The sequence below is a fragment of the Marmota marmota genome, unplaced genomic scaffold, assembly GCF_001458135.2.
Source record: "Marmota marmota marmota unplaced genomic scaffold, marMar, whole genome shotgun sequence".
Classification (NCBI taxonomy): domain Eukaryota; kingdom Metazoa; phylum Chordata; class Mammalia; order Rodentia; family Sciuridae; genus Marmota; species Marmota marmota.
Window position 1 is genome coordinate 1,663,922 of NW_025999872.1, and position 17,871 is coordinate 1,681,792.

The following is a 17,871-nucleotide window of genomic DNA, read 5'->3' on the forward strand; positions in this document are numbered from 1 at the left end:
CGACTCCCCGCCCCCTCGGAGCCCGCTGGGCGGGAGGGCGGCGCTTCCGGGGGCTGGCGAGAGAAGCTGGCACCCCGGGCATGCCTGGCTCGCCCTTAGCAGAGTCGCTGGCTGACCTCTGCACCGCCTGCCTAATGGAAGTGTCTGGGTCTGCTCCGAGAAGGCGCCTGGCACCCCTCGGGCTCGCCCTGTGTCTGGGGGTGGGGGAGATCTTCCACACTACAACTCTAAATGCCCGCAGGCGATTCAGGGCCTGCGGGACCGAGAGGAGTGGGAATGCTTGAAATTTAGACGGTGCCAACCAGATGGGCACTGCTGGGCATAGACTTCAGTCTGCTTACTGACGTATCCCAATCAGGAAATGGTGTCAGACCACAGGGCACTTCCTGGGCAGATGGCCGTGGGCCTGGGACTGAACAAAATCGTCTTTTAAATGCTTGCACTTGGATCCTTGAACTTCCACCTAAATATCTGCAAGCTCTTGGAATTACGAGAAGTTTGAGAACTTGTTGACACAGCTCCCAACCTGTTTGTTACACCCCCGTTGGGGAGACTACTGAAATCCCAAAGCCCAGATACAGTCAGTCTTGAGGGATGATTTAAAGAATAAAACAAAACAGATGCCAGCTTCCTTCCTTCACTCCATCCCCATTGCTGACTTAATGGTTCTCAGCTGCCTATCCTTGCTTCTTGGCTTATGTTTCCTACCTAGTGGCTTTCTAATTTTAGTTCAAAAGGAAGTGTGTCTTCTCAGCAACTGAGAAACCTGTCCTCACTGCATTCCTTGGTTTTGATTCCAGTATCTTGTCATGTTTGTTAGTTAACTTGATCCATGGAGACTTAGTGTGGCTTTTCTTGTCCTTCTGAGGTTATTCACCCACTATTGCTTCCTGGAAAAAGGAATGGACCAGGACTCCACTGTGAGCAATGAATTGGCCCAAGGTCACACTTATACAGATCATTGCAGATAGAAGGCCACTGACTGCTTAAGGATGCACAGGCACACACCATCTAAAACTTGTTTTATGCTGTATCTTAGGAGGCAGTCAGTATCATAGAGGAGGGCTAAGTGTTGAGTTGGTATTTTGGAAAAGATTTTTAGGACTAGAAAGTTAACAGTGTTGGCCAGCTCACAGAGGCCACAGAAAGAATCATGGTGGAACCCAGACCACAGCAGTAATTTAGTTTACTAACACAAAGAAATCCTTTGTTTGCAATAATGAATATAACTCAGTGTCTTACTTTATTTTAAATTCCTGTGTATGATGAAGAGGGCAAATCTGTCAGACAACCTATCTATTGGGCTGATGATATCAGTGTTCAGTGGCTTTAATACCAGTTGGAAATGGATTCTCATTGGCTAGGGCCATTGGTGAATTTTCTAATTCTAGTACCACTTGATTGTTCAGAGGCTTAAACTCTTTGGTTAAAAGCATCCACAATAAGGGAAAGAAAGCTGGTCCTAGATAATGATGAACCTCCTGAACTAGGCTCCTAAAGACACAGACTCCGACAAGGAGACCCACAAAGAGTACATTGATAATTGGATATTCCCTGGCTGCCCAGCAGAGAGAACTGGCTCCTGGATAAAAAGTTTGGCATCTTTGTGGACAGCACGTAGACTGGCCACTTTCCCTCTCAGAATTCACCCTCTGGAGGCCTGTCAAAGAGGAGGAAAGAAGCCATGAGCGTATTTTGGCAAATGTCTGGGTAAAGGCATTCCAGTAGGTAGGCTTGTTCATTTCGATATCTTGACTTTAAATTTCTTAATTTTTCTGTTGTCTTTTGGAGAAGTTGCAGGGTTCCTTGAGCCAGGCAACGAACAGTCCTTTGTTATAGGTATGTGGCAATTCCCAAGCTTACTTTAAGCAATTATTGCCCAACTAGTGCCCTTATGATGACATGTTAAACTTATTGTAGTCAGCCAGTAGACCTTCATATTTCGTTTGACAAGTAGACCTTGCCCACTCCCATTTCTATGATTGAAGTGTGGCATGTTCTGACAGTTATTTTTTCCCTTCTCTTTTCTCTGTATACACACAGATTGGAAGCCCTGTTTGCAAACATTGAAAAATTAAGGAATTATTTTGGATCAAGTGAGCAGTAGCCACACATTGAAGGAGGCAGAGAGACATTGCTTTAAAGGTTGTGTGGAGGCCAGGCATGGTGGCATATGTGGATAATCCCAGCAAAGGAGGAGCGCAAAGTTCAAAGCCAGCCTCAGCAATTTAGCAAGGCCCTAAGAAACTTAGGGAGGCCCTGTGTCAAAATGAAAAATAAAAGTGCTGGGGTTGTAGCTTATTGGTAAAGCACCCCTGGATTCAATCCCCAGTACCAATAAGTCAATAAAGATTGTGTGGAGTATTAGGAAGTTTAGGGATGTAGTAGTATGAACAGTTCTAGTTTATATGGGATTACAGGGTCCAATTTTAAACCTTGTGGGTGGCAAATTTAGACTGAAATCTATTTGCAGAAGGTTATATGCTTCTTGAGATTTGGGGTAGTATGTCTGGAGTATCCCTTTGGGCAGTTCAACAAATCTATGAATTTCTCCCCAGTATATTCTAAACCAGGAATGCTTACCTTATGGGTAATTTCCAGTATTTTCCCTCCCTTTCTTTTCATCCTTCCTTCCTTCCCTCCTTCCTTTATTTCTTTCTTAGGTATTGGGGATTGAATCCAGTGGTGTTCCACCACTTAGCTACATCTCCAGCTGTTTTTTTTTGAGACAGGTTTCTCTTTGTTGCTGAGACTGGCCTGGAACTTGTGATCCTTCCACCTCAGCTTCCCAAGTTGCTGAGATTACAGGCATGTGCATTGGTTCCAGACCAGTAATTTCTAGGCTGAGAAATGGACATCATTATGAAATGTACTTGTTTTACTTTACCCCCTTTGAATACTTTATCATGACCTGTGGTGGTGGTGGTGGTGGGGAGCTTTCTTTTTATTTCTCCTTCATAAATCCAGCACTTTAATTTTGTTTTTGAAATGTATTTAAAAGTCTGTCTCTTTGGATGCTCTTTCTCCATTGCCAGTAGATCTTTTTGGCTAGAAGCTTTCTTTTAGGACTTTAGGGTAGAAGAGATCTCACTTTTCCATCAGTAATCTTTTGGAACCAGGTGGAAAGAAGAACAAAGAGGCAAAACCATGGGACATTTCTGACTCAAGGGCATTGTCAGACTAAATAGGAAAGGAATTGGAGATTGCCTAAGAGGAGATGCTCCCAGGTGTTGTGGGTAGATTTGTTCCAGTTGACAGACTCTGAAGTGGAAAACTGAGTTTTCTACTGCCTCCTGGGACACCGCTAAAAGAGCCCTGGAGCAAGCTCAGAGTCAGCACTAGCAGCTTGGGGGAAGTCTGGCTTCCACTACCTGTCTTCTGGATTCCCTGAGGCTGCCAATGGCATGGAAATCACTGTGCTTTTCATTAGAATGGACTTCTGGCAGGTGTGCTTTTGGGAGATGAGCTCTGTTCCAGAGCAAGGGGGTATGAACAGGCAGAGCGCTTGGTTTGGGAATTGCTCAGTGTACCGGAGAGAGCTCCAAGCAGTGCTTGGGATGTCAAGGCTGTTTGTATCACAGGACAAGCATGCTTGGAGGCCCAGCCATTGGAATCCTTCATTGGGTAACTCTTTCCCTTAGCTACATTTCGTTTCAGAATTGCTTGCTGTATCTAGCCAGAAGCTTCCACATTGCGATGCAGAGGTTTAGCTTGGGTGACTGTTATTTGATGCTAAGTGCTCTGAGATGCTAATTTGCCCCTACTTGGTAAATTAGACTGTTAGGTGGTCTTTCATTGTAGCCACGGTGAAAGTTGCTCTGGAGGAGCCAACAGTTACTGGTTTGCACATTTCTAAATGTGATCTTTCTAGGGCCTTTTCTTTGGGCTTGTTACCTTTCCTGTGGGATTTGGTAGAATCACAAAGTGACCTCCAAGAGAGAGTGAATAAGGAATAAGAGACAGCAATCAGGGCCATGTGATTGAGTGAAATATTTCTTTCTTCAGTCAATGTCTAACTGGAAATCTTCTCAGATGAACCTATGAAAAAAAACAGACCAAGACATTTCCCAGCCTTCAAAAAAGAAAACGCTAAGCCCGCCCTCTCTTCTCAGGGGAAATGAAGTCACTACTCATTTCTGAAGCAGATTGTAGCCTGGGGTGAATGTAGGGAGTGACTCACAAATAATATATTTGCCAGAGTAGAGGAAGCAGTGTTTGTGCATAATGAGATTCTTCAAAGGGAAAAAAATGTATCTTGCTTTCTTTTTTCCTCCTGTTCTCTAAGACAGAATGCTAAGGCCCAGTATTCTTTGACAGAAAAGCCCTGCACTTTTTCTCGGAGCGGCTTTGGTCTGGGTGAGGAGTTTCCATCCGTTGCTGCCTGTGTTTCTTCAAGCAGGGTGGGAATGTAAATAAGTCTCCTTTGGGGAAGAGGAATTTAGGGTGGACCTTGGTGAGGTATTTATATTCAGATGCCCTCATTATCTTAACTACCCCTCCATTCCTTTATACTTGTTAGTTCAAAGAAACCCTGAAATGTAGTACCTAGTATGTGTTCATTGTGTTCATGTGTTCATTGAAGCATTTGTTCAGGAACATGTGAAGAGACTGGTGGGCTTGAGAGTTGCATCTGGAGCTAGGGTGGTGTTACATGCCTAAAATACCTGCAGCTGGGGAGGCTAAACCAGGAGGATTGGAAGTTTGAGGCCAGCCTTATCAATTTAGCAAGACCCTATCTCAAAAGGGCATGAGGATTTGGCTCAGTAATTGAGCGCCCCTGGGTTCAATTCCCAACACCACAGAGTTCTATCTGGAACTGGATCAGCTGAGCAGACTTGGGAGTGGATCCTCACCTGCTTCCAGGATATGTAGATCTGCAGGGTTTCTGCTTTGGTTCTTAAAGCTCCCTTCCACATCCCTCCAGAATTTATTGAACAAATGTTTGGTAAGTACCGAAGGGTCAGGAACTAGGGGTACATCAGTGAATAAGAGAATCTTTAGGAAACTTCCAATTCTTACTGGGAGACAATAAATAAGTAACTGATAGAAACTTGTTTGAAAGTAAGAAGTGCTAGCCAGGCCGGGTGGTGTACACCTGTAATCCCAGCCACTCCTGAGGCTGAGACAGGAGGATCACAAGTACCTCAGCAATTTAGCAAGACCCTGTCTCAAAATAAATAAAAGGGACTGGGGATGTAGCTCAATGGTAAAGTGCCCCAGGGCTCAATCCCTAATACCAGAACCACTAATACCAGAAGAATGAGAGGAAAAAAAAAGTAAGAACACCAGGCCTGTAGGGAGGCTAAGGCAGGAGGATCCGGAGTTTGAAGCCAGCCTCAGCAGTTTAGCAAGGAGCTAAGCAACTCGATGAGATCCTGACTCTAAATAAAAAAATAAAATAGGGTTGGGGATGTGGCTCAGTGGTTGAGTGCCCCTGACTTTAATCCCCAGTACCCCACTCCAAACAAAAAGTAAGTGCTAAAGATAGAAGAGAGAGGGTAGGAAAAATGTGTGGGTGGGGGGGATTTACATATGGTAATCAGGGATGATCTCAATGACATCTGAGTGGTTCCCTGAAAGAGGGGAGGAGAATGAGCTATGCCCAATCTGGAGTGAGAGGAGAAGGTTGAGACCTCCAGCAACCATAAGAGCAAGTAAGAGGACCCTGACAAGGGACCACACCTGGTATGTTCTAAAGTAACAGGGAAGCCAGCAGCTGGAGCTGGAGGGAGGGAAAGTGACAGCAGGATAGGTCAGAGAGGGAGCCAGGTCACATAAGGACACAGTGGGAACTTTGGCTCTTTGGGAAATGGGACACTATTGGGGGGAATCTGAGCAAAAGAATAAAAAGATTTTTGTGTAAATTTGATGCATGTTGAGAACAGATTGACAAGGTCAAGGTCAGAAGGCCAGTAGGAGCCTTTCTCAGTTATCCAGGTGAAAGACAATGTGGATCTAGGTGATAAATATTCAAATATATTCTGAAGGTAGAGCTGAAAGTGTCTGCTGTCAAATGTGGAGGGTGGGAAAAATAATCAAAGATAACACCCAAGGTTTTAGGGCTTAGCAGCTAAAAGAATGGAGTTAGCATTCACCATATATTATTGTTTTTGTTTTGCTTTTGGGGGGCACTGGGAGTTTAACTCAGAGTCAATTTACCACTCAGCTACATTCCCCAGCCCTTTTTATTTTTTATTTTGAGACAGGGTCTCAAGTTGTATCAGGCTTCACTAAATTGCCGAGGCTGGCCTCAAACTTGAGTTCCTTTTGTCTCAGCCTCCTGAGCCACTGGGATTACAGGTGTGCACCACCACTCATGACTACAATGGCAAATTTTGAAGGAGGCTCAGAATTAGGGAGTTATCAGGAACATTGTTTAGGGCCAGGAATATTTGAGATACTTATTACTACATCCAAGTGAAGATGTCAGTAGACATTCCGATAACAAATCTGCAGATAGAATTTGGGAATCATCATACTCGTTTTTAAAGCTATAAGACTAGGTAAAATCACCCAGGAAACAGGTGTAGGCAGAAGAAAGATGGGTCCTGGAGCTGATCCCTGGGATAGCCCAACCACTTAATGAAAATCAGTGAAATTCGTCTTACTGTTACTGGGCTCTTAGAATTTTAGAGAAGAACTAGCAAAGAAGGTTTAGAAGTAGCCCAAGTGGTAGGAGGCCAACTTGGTATGGATGTCCTGGTAGCCAAGTGAAGAGTGGGTCATGGAGGAAGAGCAGCCAGCTGTCAGATCAACACAAAAGATGAAGTCTGAGGTCTAATAACAATTAGCCATTAGATTCAGCAGCATCGAGGTTCTGGTGGTTTGAGCAGTTTGGGCAGCATGAATAGGGAGGGTACAGCCTGGTTGGAATAAGTTCAAGAAAGAGTGGCAGGAGACTAATTAGAAACAAAACAGTAAGTATAGATGTTCCTCTACTTGTGATGGAGTTATGTAAATCCAACAGTAAGTTAAAATATTGTAAGTTGAAAATACATTTAATACACGTAACCTAAAGAGCGTCGTGGCTTTGCCTCACCTGCTTTTTTTTTTTTTTAATATTTTTTTATTTTTAGTTGTACACGTTTATTTATTTTTATATGGTGTTGAGGTTTGAACCCAGGGCCTCGCGCATGCTAGGTGAGCGCTCTACCGCTGAGCCACAACCCCAGCCGCCTCACCTGCTTTAAACTGGCTTATAACGCTTACATTAGCCTGCAGTTGGACAAAATCTCATTTACTGCAAAGCCTACTTTATAATAAAGTGTTGAATGTCTCATGTGATTTATTGAATACTGTCCTGAAAGTGAGTCACTGGTTGTTTGGGTGCACTTCATAGCATTATCAGGTCAAAAGATCATTAGCCAGGGCTGGGGTTGTGCTCAGCAGTAGAGCGCTCGCCTAGGCACGCGTGAGGCCCTGGGTTTGAGCCTCAGGGCCACATAAAAAAATAAATAAATAAATAAAATAAAGAGATTGAGTCCAACTACAACTAAAAAATAAATATTTTTTTTAAAAAAATCATTAGCCAAACCATTGGAAGTCAGGAACTGCCCACTGTAGGTAACTAGCAAGGAATTTTGTTTGAAGAGGAGAGAATTAATGGCTATTAACTGATGAAGGAAATTTTAACTTCTTGTTGAAATAAATCATGGATGCACATAGGGCCACAGACTGAGTTGTAGGGTCAGAGTTCAGGATGGGGAAGACAGGAGGCATAATTAAGTATGTAGGCAGAGAAGAGATCTGTCCCCTACTCACCTTCCTCTTTTGGCCAGTGGCACTAGCCAGCCAGTGCCCAGAGTTGTTCTCATTTAATGAAAATCAGTGAAATTTGTCTGTTACTGGGCTCTTTTATAATTGCTACTGTGAGGTTGGAGATTTGCTTTTCAAAAATGTTCAGTGTAGTTTGGAGTCTCTCATGACCTGGGTTGCTGCTCTCTCCATCCAAGCTAATTCTCTTGTCAGCTTCCCTTGAGGCCCAGCTTTGTTCTCTAAAACCAGCCATGGTTTGCTTTTCCCTCACCAGCTCTGAATTCTTCCAGGCAACAGGGAAAGCATGGGCTTAGAAACTGCTTTGTTGGCTCCCAGCCCAGCCAAGCTGACCAAAATAGCCAACAGAAGGACTGTTTGCGCAAAGTGAAATTCCTCCAGGGGAAATACCAGAGCAGAAGGCCAAGGAAGCCAGTGGTCAGGGTGGTAGGAGCCCAGAAGGCAAAAAGGCTAAGCATTCCTAAGGCCTAGGTGTGGAGTTGGAGTGGGTTCTCTCCCAGAGGGAAGCTTCCTAAAGTCTACTGTTGTGGAATTTTTATGGGCCTCTTTTCTCTTATCCTGTGTCTCAAAGGACACTGTTCTTGCTGGGGTGTAGTTCAGAGCTAGAGCATTTGCCTAGCATGGGCTAGGATTCGGACCACACGCACACATGCACAAAGGCAGTTCTTGGTGAAATGGACAGTAGGCCAGCCCGTTATACTGTGTTCCCCCCTGCCCTCCAGTTAGCTGTAGAAAGACCCCATAGGTCAGAGACATACTCTTGTGCCCTATGACTGTGGTGGGGTCAGTGCTATGAAGGGTGTCATGGGGAGTACACTCAGGCACATGGCAAGGTCACCTGTCTCAGACATGGGGAAGGTCAGGAAAGGCTTTTTTTTGGGGGGGGGGATAATGGGGGACTACTAGAGATCAAACCCAGGGGTACTTTTTCACCCCAACCCATTTTATTTTTTATTTTGAGACAGGCCCTCACTAAATTTCCCAGGCTGACCTCAAATTTGCAGTCCTCCTCCCTCAGCCTCCAGAGTTGCTGGGATTACAGGCTTTCTCAGAATGAGTTAGAGAGGAACTCTGAAGAAATTAAAATGGCCAGACAAATGGGAGAGAGCCAGCTTTATGTTCCAGATCAGAGAGTGTATGGTGTTTTTTAATTCTAGGAGTGAAAAATTCTCAAGTGTATGCTGGGAAAGATGGAAGGGCCAGAGATAAAGTGGGAGAGGGAGGAGGGGGAAGGGCCAAGAGGAGGCACTATGGACTTTCTAAGCTTATCATAAGAGCATCTGGAATTTATTGAGGGGCTTGATCAGGGGAGTAGCAGGGTGGGATTTGCATTTTATAGATTTTTCTGACCAGATTGTGGAGGCTGGGTAAAAGGGAGCGAGGCCAGGGGCTGGAAACCATTCTGGAGGCTGGGAATGTATTTCAGTCTGAGCTGAGGGTAGTTAATACCATGGCCATGGCCATGGGAACAAGAGTGGTGAGAAGACTAGAGACAAATGTCTAATTTGGAGGTAGAATCATCAGAACTTGATGATCTACTATGAAGAGGATACTCAGATTTTGTTGTGATTGAAAATACCAGAAGAGAGGCTGGTTTAGCCAGAAGTACTTTTTCACGTTTCAGTCATGGAATATGTCCCTGTGCTGGGTACTGAGGGACTTGGTGTCACCAGTTCAATGAAGACAACATGGCCACCTGGGGAGCTCATCCATACTCCCATACATTAGGGCACATGATTATTTATTTAACGGGTGGCTAGCAAACTAAAGGAGTAAACCTCATCTCAGGGGGTCCAGAAAGGCCTCTGAGGACCTGGCATGCTTGTTACCCAATGTCTGTTAACAAATCTTGCTGGGAAAAAAATAGCCTGAGACCTGAAAGATGAAGGCATTAGGCATTGCAAAGATAGAAGAGCTGTAAGCAAGGGAAGGCAGAAACAAAAATATAGGCTCTTCAGGGGTCTAGAAAGAGGCCTGTGGGGACTGAGGGTGGGAAGGCCAGGAAGGATGCCCCATGCTGGCAGTATCTGTGGCCACCTGAAGTAGAAAAAGGACTGGCTGAACACACGGGGCTTGGGAGTTGCCAGCCTGCACGTGGAAGGTTCTGGAAGCCAAGTGAGTGGGCTTGGTTACTTGGGAAATGATATTGGGTGAGGAGAAGGACATATGTTGAGGTTTTTCAGTATTTAAAGGATGGTAAAGGAAGAGGTGCCCACAGAAGAAGAGGTGGGAGAAAATTCATGGGAATTTCAAGGAGGAGGGAATGATTTCAAGGAGGAGGGAATGAGAGTCTGTTGGATTTATTAGCAAGGACATCAGTGGTGACTTGGGCATGACCAGCAAGCAGAGTGCAGGGGCCAAAGTCCTGATGCCTCTGCTTGCATAGGATGTGAGTGAGTCGAGGAGGGAGGGAACAGCAAAGCACTGACAGCTGTCCCACCAAGTCTGGCCAAGGAGGAAGAAAGAAACGGCTGTGCTGGAAGGAACAGGAGATGGCAGTGGGTGATCCGAACAAGAGCCTGGAGATTTTGGATGTGTTTCTGTCAGTCTTGGGGTCTGTTGGCTTCCTATATGAGGAAAAGAAATTCAGATGTGGCTCTTGAGACACCTGGTACCCTGCTGCCATGCTGTCATCAAGTCTTATATGATGTCCTTGGAAGTTTTCCTTGGAGCCTAAGAGATGTACTGTTGCTTGTGTAGTACATCACTGTAAAACTTGACCACCTTAGCCAGGTGTGGTGGCACATACCTGTAACCCCAGCAACTCAGGAGGCTGATGCAGGAGGACTGCAATTGCAGCAACTTAGCCAGGCCCTAAGCAATTTAGTGAGACCCTGTCTCAAAAAATAAAAAAGGGCTGGGGATGTAGATCAGTGGTAAAGTGCCCCTGCGTTCAGTCCTCAGCATCAAAAACAAAACTTTACCAGCCCAGAGACTACTGGGGAAGTTTTAGCCAACTGAATTAATGAAAAGTCTAAATGATAGAACTTTGAAAGACATGCAGCTTTTTCTTTCAAGAATATGCAGTAATTCCACTTATCAGTGTTGCTAAATGTAGGTTTCAGTGATCAGACATTAACTGTGATAGTGCGTGCTTTTAATCTCAGCAACTTGGGAGGCTGAGGTGGAAGGGTCACAAGTTTGAGGCCAGTTTGGGCAATTTAGCAAGACACTGTCTCAAAAAATAAAAATGGAGATGTAACTCAGTGATAGAGTGCACCTCTGGGTTTAATTCCCAGTACCACTCACCCCCAAAGAGCAAATGGTACCATTAAAATGGCAGAAGTAGTATAAAACAATCACATAACTCTAAGAGTCCCTTTGCAGCCTTCATACACTACTTAGTCATGCTTTAAATAAGAAGGAAAAGTAAAGCACAATTTTTGTCCACATGACACATTTTAAATATAAGGTTCCAAATTAATGAGGTTCCAAAGTACCATTGACCAAAGTGCTGCAGGTATGTGTGCTGCCTCTCCATTACCACTTTTCATTTCCAAACACCGGCAGGAAATGCTGCTTTTCCCTTTCATGGTGAATCCCAGGACAAAATTTTGCAATAACAGAGATTCTTCATTTGTTTAGTGGCCCAGGTCTGCAGCCCAGGGGCCATAAAGCTCTGAGTGACATCAGGAGACATACTTACAAACATTGTTTTGAGATGTAGAGGAGTGTTTCAAGAGCCAGCTGGGGAGAAAAATGAAACCAAACTGAAATGGTGCAACGTGGAGCGCCAGCAGTCTGCAGCTTGCTTCTGTTTTAACTGAAGATGCCCTCAGAGCACAGCCAGGTCCCTAACCAGTTTGAGTTCAGGGTAATAATGACTGTGGTAGAGAGAGGGAAATGATTAGGAAGCACTAGGCCAATTTTTACTTTATTTCATTTGCACTCTCCTATTCCAGTGTCTTGTCTTTTCATAACAGAGGATCTGAGGGAGAGTCATTTACCAATTTTAGCCAAGTGAACTTGAGCCCCAGGAAGTCTCCTGGGAGATCCCCTGCCTGCCTTCCCAGCCTGCTAGGAACTAACTCATCTTGCATTTTTATCAGCAACATGATCTAAAAGGTATAAAAATCTTTTTTGGGGGGCAGTGCTTGGTATTGAACCCAGGGCCTTGCACATGGTAGGCAAGCATTCTTCCACTGAGCTGCACCCCCATCCCCCAAAAATCATTTGGTCCAACTCTCCTCCCTATCTCAAGAGCCCATCTCCAACAGAAGTACACATCCTGCCTCTTGTTAAATGATTCCAGAGAAAGGAGAACATTATCCCCAAGGGCAACTGGTTCCATCTTTTGAAAGTTCTTATATTAAACTGAAATCTGCCTTCTTAAAATATCTACACCAAAGTCTTGGTTCTGCCCTTTGAACTCATATGGAATGAGTACTCTGGTAAATGAAATTTAGGATCAGGCACCCTGCTACAACCACTGCTACTTTCCTCTGAATAACCCCTAGTTATAAATTCTCCTTTTGAAATGTCCCTCAAAATGGAACTTGACCAGGCGCAGTGGCTTACACCTGTATTCCCAGTGGCTCAAGAGGCTGAGGCAGGAGGAGTCCAAGTTCAAAGCTAGACTCAATAAAAGGAAGGCGCTAAGCAACTCAGACCCTGTCTCTAAATAAAAATATACAATAGGGCTGGGGATGTGGCTCAGTGGTTGAGTGCTCATGAGTTCAATCCTCAATACCTGCCACCCCCCCCCAAAAAAAAAAAAGAATGGAACATGACACTCTAGATGTCGTCCAAGTGTGCAGAATACAGTAAGACTATTATTTTTCTTGCCCTATGGTTGAATTATTAGAAATGCAATCCAAAGCCAGGTGTAGTGGTGCATGCCTGTAATCTCAGCAGTTCCAGAGTTGGAGGCAGAAGGATTGCAATTTTGAGGCCAGCCTCAGCAATTTAGTAAGAACTTGACATAAAAATAAAAATGAGTAGGGATGTAGGTAAAGTGCTCCCAGGCTCAATCTCCAGTTACCCCTGCCCCCGCCCCCCAATAAAGAATGCAACCCAAGCCAAGCATGGTTGCAAACACCTGTACTCCCAGAAATTTGGGAGGCTGAGGCAGGAGGATGGCAAGTATGAGGACAGCCTAAGGACTGGGGGTATAGCTCAGTGGTAGAGTGCCCTTGGGTTCAATCCCTACTATTGGGGCAGGGGAAGGCAAAAGAAAGAAATGCAGTTGAAGACTGTAGTAATTGTCTTTTGTTTTATATTTGAAATCATCAAGCTTTGTCTTCCTGACCTATATATATGTGATTTGTTTTTTAACTTAACAGTAGGATTTACTACATATCACCATGTGTGTGTACATTTTATTTTTTGGTACCGGGGTTGAACCCATGGACATTTAACCACTGAGCCACATCCCTATCCCTATTTACTTATTTTATTTTTTGTGGTGCTGGAGATTGAACCCAGCTCCTTGTGCATGCAAGACAAGCACTCTACCAACTGAATTATTGCCCCAGGTTCCCTTTTTACTTTTTTTTTAAATATTTTTTTTAGTTGTATATGGACACAATACTTTTATTTTATTTATTTAATTTGTTTATATGGTGCTGGGGATCAAACCCAGTGCCTCACACATGTTAAGCAAGTGCTCTACCACTGAGCCACAACCCCAGCTGCCCCCTTTTTACCTTTGAGCAAGAGTCTCACTAAGTTGCTGGGCCTGGAACTTGCAGTCTATTGTCTCAGCCTTCCTAGTCAGTGGGATTATAGGCATGTACCACTCTGGCTTCAGAAGACTTTTTATTCTTGTGTTTTCATTATGCTGATTGTCTTTAAAAATGAGCATCTACCACTCATCACGGGGGACTGTTGCTTAGCCACATCCTACACACTTCAGGGCCTGTGTGTTTACAGGTGCTCCACTATAACTGCATGGCCTAGTTAGGACAGCTTCATTTTGCACGCTCAACTCGTGGTACATCTGTGCAAAGTGAAGAACAAGACTTTTTCATCCAGAAGCAGTGGGAAGACTATGTCACTTGGCACTGGCCAATGCAGGGTGGGTGAGCAGAGCTCAAGGGGCACAGAGGGTTGACTCTGTGCTATGCGTTGGCTGAAAGCGGTGATCAGGGTTCCATCAAACATCGTCCTCCCAGAATGATGGTGCTGATTTGAATTTTGCTGGCTTTTTTGTAGTTATTAACTTTATAGCAATTAAGCTGACTAACTGAGACACAGATTTATGTTCATATAAAATTAAGTCAAGTTTAACATTGTAATGAAAATAATCAAAGACAACACCCCAAAACATTTTTTTCCCTTAGAGCAGTCGTGTTCAAACTATTAGACTATGAACCACAATTATAAAAACAATTTATTTTGGGGCTGGGGGTTTAGTTCCGTGATAAGACATTTGCCTAGCATGTATAAGGCCTTGGTTTCATACCCAGAACCGCATACACACACACACACACACAAAAATCAAGACTTAATGCAAACATACTCATACATGAGTGACACATCCCTGACCTAAACCATGCTGTAAAAAAAAAAAAAAACATGAGTGACATATCCTTGTCCTAAACTCATGCAGTAACAACAACAACAACAACAACAAAACAGCTTTAGAGTAGTCTACCTGCCACCCAAGTTTGTGAACCAGTGCCAAGATCTAGAAAGCAAGTTAAACTTACAGGTGTCACAAAATTGAGAAGGGCTGTAAACACAATGAGTGTTGGTTTTAAGGTTCAAAGAGATCTTTAAAAACTGGTAGATGTAATGCTTAAAAGCAGAAGGCTCTAAACCTAAATAAAAATTATGTGTGGTCCACTAATAGGGAATGGAATGGCTGAGCATTCTCTCTCAGGCTCACTGTATTGTCTGTAAAACAGACAATGCCATCCTCATAGGATTTCTGTGATGCTCTGATAATTTACATGACAGCATTTGGCATAAGGCATGACATATAGTGGATCAATATACCAGGCATGGTTGTGGAAGCCACCTGGGAGGCTGAGGAAGGAGTATACAAATTTAAGGCCAATCTCAGCAATTTATTTTTTAAAATTTATTTCTATTTATTTATTTATTTTAGTTTTTGATAGACCTTTATTTTATTTATTTATATGTGGTGTTAAGAATCGAACCCAGTGCTTCACACATGCCAGGCAAGTGTGCTTACTGCTGAGCCCCAGCCCCAGTCTCAGCAATTTAGCAAGGGCTTAGCGATTAAGTGAGACCCTGTCTCCAAATAAAATATAAAATGGGCTGAGGATGTGGTTCAGTGGTAAAGCACCTCTGAGTTCAATCCCCAGTACCAAAAAATAAAGAGAGTCCTTTGAGGAGAGGCCCATGGAGCCTGTTGGTTCCTGGGACCCACCCCAGTTTGAGATACCCCTAGCATGTATAAGGCCTTGGTTCCATACCCAGTCGACATGTAGCAGCCAACCTTCAGCACTTAGGTAGAAGCATGCTCATTTTAACCCCCAGACTAGATTATCATCCTGCCTGAATTATTCCCCTGGTTGGTTTTTGTTTGTTTGTTTTTGTACTGGATATTGAACCCAAGGGCACTTTACTACTTGAGCTACATCCCCAGCATTTAAAAAAAAATTTTTTTTTTTTGTAGTTGTAGATGGACAGAATGCCTTTATTTTATTTGCTTATTTTTATGTGGTGCTGAGGATAAAACCCAGTGCCTCACACATGCTAGGCAAGCGCCCATCCCTAGCCCTTTTTAAAATTTTTTTGAGACAAGGTGTTGCTAAATTTCTGAGGCTGGCTTCAAATTTGGAATCCTCTTGCCTCAGCCTCTGGAGTAGCTGCGATTGTAGGAGTGGGGCACTGTACCTAGTACATTTTTTCCCTGTTCTTTTTTAAGTTGCTTAGGGCCCTGCTAAGTTGCTGAGACTGGCTTTTGAACTCATGATCCTCCTGCCTCTACCTCCCGAGCTGCTGGGATTAGAGGCATGTCAGTTTTTCCCTTCTTGATCACAAGAGTATTATGAAGATTTCTGTTGATGCCTGTTGAATTCAGATGCAAGGTGTTTATGTTTTCCTGATGTGTCTGTCCAAAACCCTATGAAAAGAAACTGAGATGTGTTCAGCATGTCTTGTTTTTTGCAACTCCATGCCTGTACCTGTGGTCATTCCTCCTTCCCTCAGTAACTGCAGTGCTATTCGATCATTCAATAATTCAACTCTAGAATTCAGTAATTCTAGAAATATGCCAAAGATCTGTCTGGGATGTTTCAGGATCTACATGTGCATTCTTGTGTACATTCTCACCAGGAGGGCTCCTGGTACAGTGAGCAGGACCTGCAGAACCACCCTGCCCTGCAGTGGCTTGGGACCTGGCGACCACTAAAGTCACTGGGGAGCCTCCTACCAGCCTATCACCCATCCTGGGCTTACCCTTCCTTTACCTTTCTCTAAGAATCCTTTCCCCATCGGGGAATGGTGGCATACACCTGTAATCCCAGTGGCTCAGGAGGCTGAGGAAGGAGGATCACTAGTTCAAAGCCATCCTCAGCAAAACCAAGGCATTAAGCAACTTAGTGAGACCCGTCTCTAAATAAAATACAAAAAAGGGCTGGGGATGTAGCTCAGTGGTCGAGTGCCCCTGAGTTCAATCCCTGGTATCAAAGAAAAGGAAAAAAAAGAATCCTTTCCCCAAAGAGAGAAGCTGGAGAGGCCCGCCCAGAGGGAATGGCTCTGCTCTCTCCAGCCTTTGTCCTTTTCTTGCTAGATGCCCACCAGGGGCTCAAGCTCTGAGCCTTTTTGTCTTTTCAACTCTCCCAAGTAATATTCCTCATCTGTTTTTCCTGGCATCAGCTTTCCAAAGTTCTAGGATAGAAGCCTGACTTCCTGCCCAGTGTTCTTTTCCTTAGTGATTTATGAACTCAAGATGAACTAGATTCTCTCCCCCAAACTCCTCATGTCTTACATTTTTTTCATCTTGTTTTCCTTTTAAATTAGACTAAATGCAGGGTAGAATCTCCTTTCATAATTTCCTCAACCTTCTTTATTTTCTTTTATTTTAAAAAAAGAACAATAGGGTATAGTTGTCCCTGAGTATTCACAGGGCATTTGGCTCCGGGACCTTCTGCAGATACGAAAATCCACAGATACTCAAGTCCCTTACATAAAATGGCAGAGTGTTTTCATGTAGCATACACACATCCTCCTGTATACTTTAAATCATCTCTTGATTACTTGTAATACCTAAAACCACATAATTGTTACACTGTATTATTTGGGGAATAATGACAAGAAAATGTCTACACATATTCAGTATAGATACAGTATTTTTTTCCTAACGTTTTGATCTGTGGTTGATTGAATCTGTGGATACAGAAGACCAGTTGTCTAATCACTGTGAGAAAATAGGGAAATATAGAACAAGGAGAAAAATTCTTTGTTAAGTAAAATTCTACCAAGCAATAACAACTTATAACATTTTATATATATGCATATATACACACACATTTAGACAAAAATAGAATTTACTCTATTTACATTCTTCTCTGTATATTGTTATTAGCTCTACCTGTTCTTGGAGCCAATACCTACTGTCCAGTGTAAAAATGTAAATTTATTTAAAGAAATTAACCATATGTGATATTCCTAGAACCCTCATGCCTTTGTGGTAAAGGCCGAGAATACAGCACCCATGAATTTGGAATGAAATAGGTGTGTCCTTCTTGTCAGGAACCCTGATCCAGCCTTGTACCCCGTCCATCCACCCGTGGGGCTGGTTTGGCGTCTGCCTATAGCAGGAGTGAGAAGGAAGCTTGAGTTAGGGCCAGAAGATTGATTGGCTGGGGCTCCTCTGCCCACTATAAAGGGTTCCTGTGTAGCTTGGCAGAGCCAGTTGGGATGGGGTGTGCCCAGACTAGTTACCGTCTAGAGTCTTCATGTTAAGGGGCCAGTGCACTGGAGGCAGGCCTGGCTCCTCACAGGCTTGCATAGCTGAGCCTGAGCAGAGATCATCTGCTAAAAGGTGTAGGGCTGTCATCCTGTGGCAGGGACATGTGGAGAGAGGCTGTTAACTCCTCTTGGAGAAGCAAGAATGAATAGAGGCAAAAAGAAAATCTGAGGCAGGGGGGCTTGGGTCCTTTTCCTAAGATGTCTTGTGTCTTA

The 17,871-nt window shown here is 43.8% G+C and overlaps 1 protein-coding gene and 1 long non-coding RNA gene across 11 annotated transcripts in view; one reads left to right on the forward strand and one right to left on the reverse strand.

Annotated features, from left to right (window-relative positions):
- Sp2 (Sp2 transcription factor) overlaps nt 1-17,871 on the forward strand; it is a 30,114-nt gene that overhangs the window by 319 nt on the left and 11,924 nt on the right. The gene's annotated exons all lie outside the window — the stretch shown is intronic.
- LOC125611283 overlaps nt 1,213-17,871 on the reverse strand; it is a 38,260-nt gene continuing 21,601 nt past the window's right edge. For 4 of the 9 annotated variants that reach the window (XR_007341441.1, XR_007341440.1, XR_007341430.1 and 1 more), the window contains 2 exons: nt 11,420-11,460; nt 1,213-4,038 (listed from right to left, as the gene is read on the reverse strand). This is a non-coding gene — a long non-coding RNA (uncharacterized LOC125611283). Of the gene's footprint in view, nt 4,039-10,057; nt 11,598-15,432; nt 15,809-17,871 lie in introns of those variants that run through there. The other 5 variants (XR_007341428.1, XR_007341443.1, XR_007341439.1 and 2 more) reach the window with 5 other exon arrangements.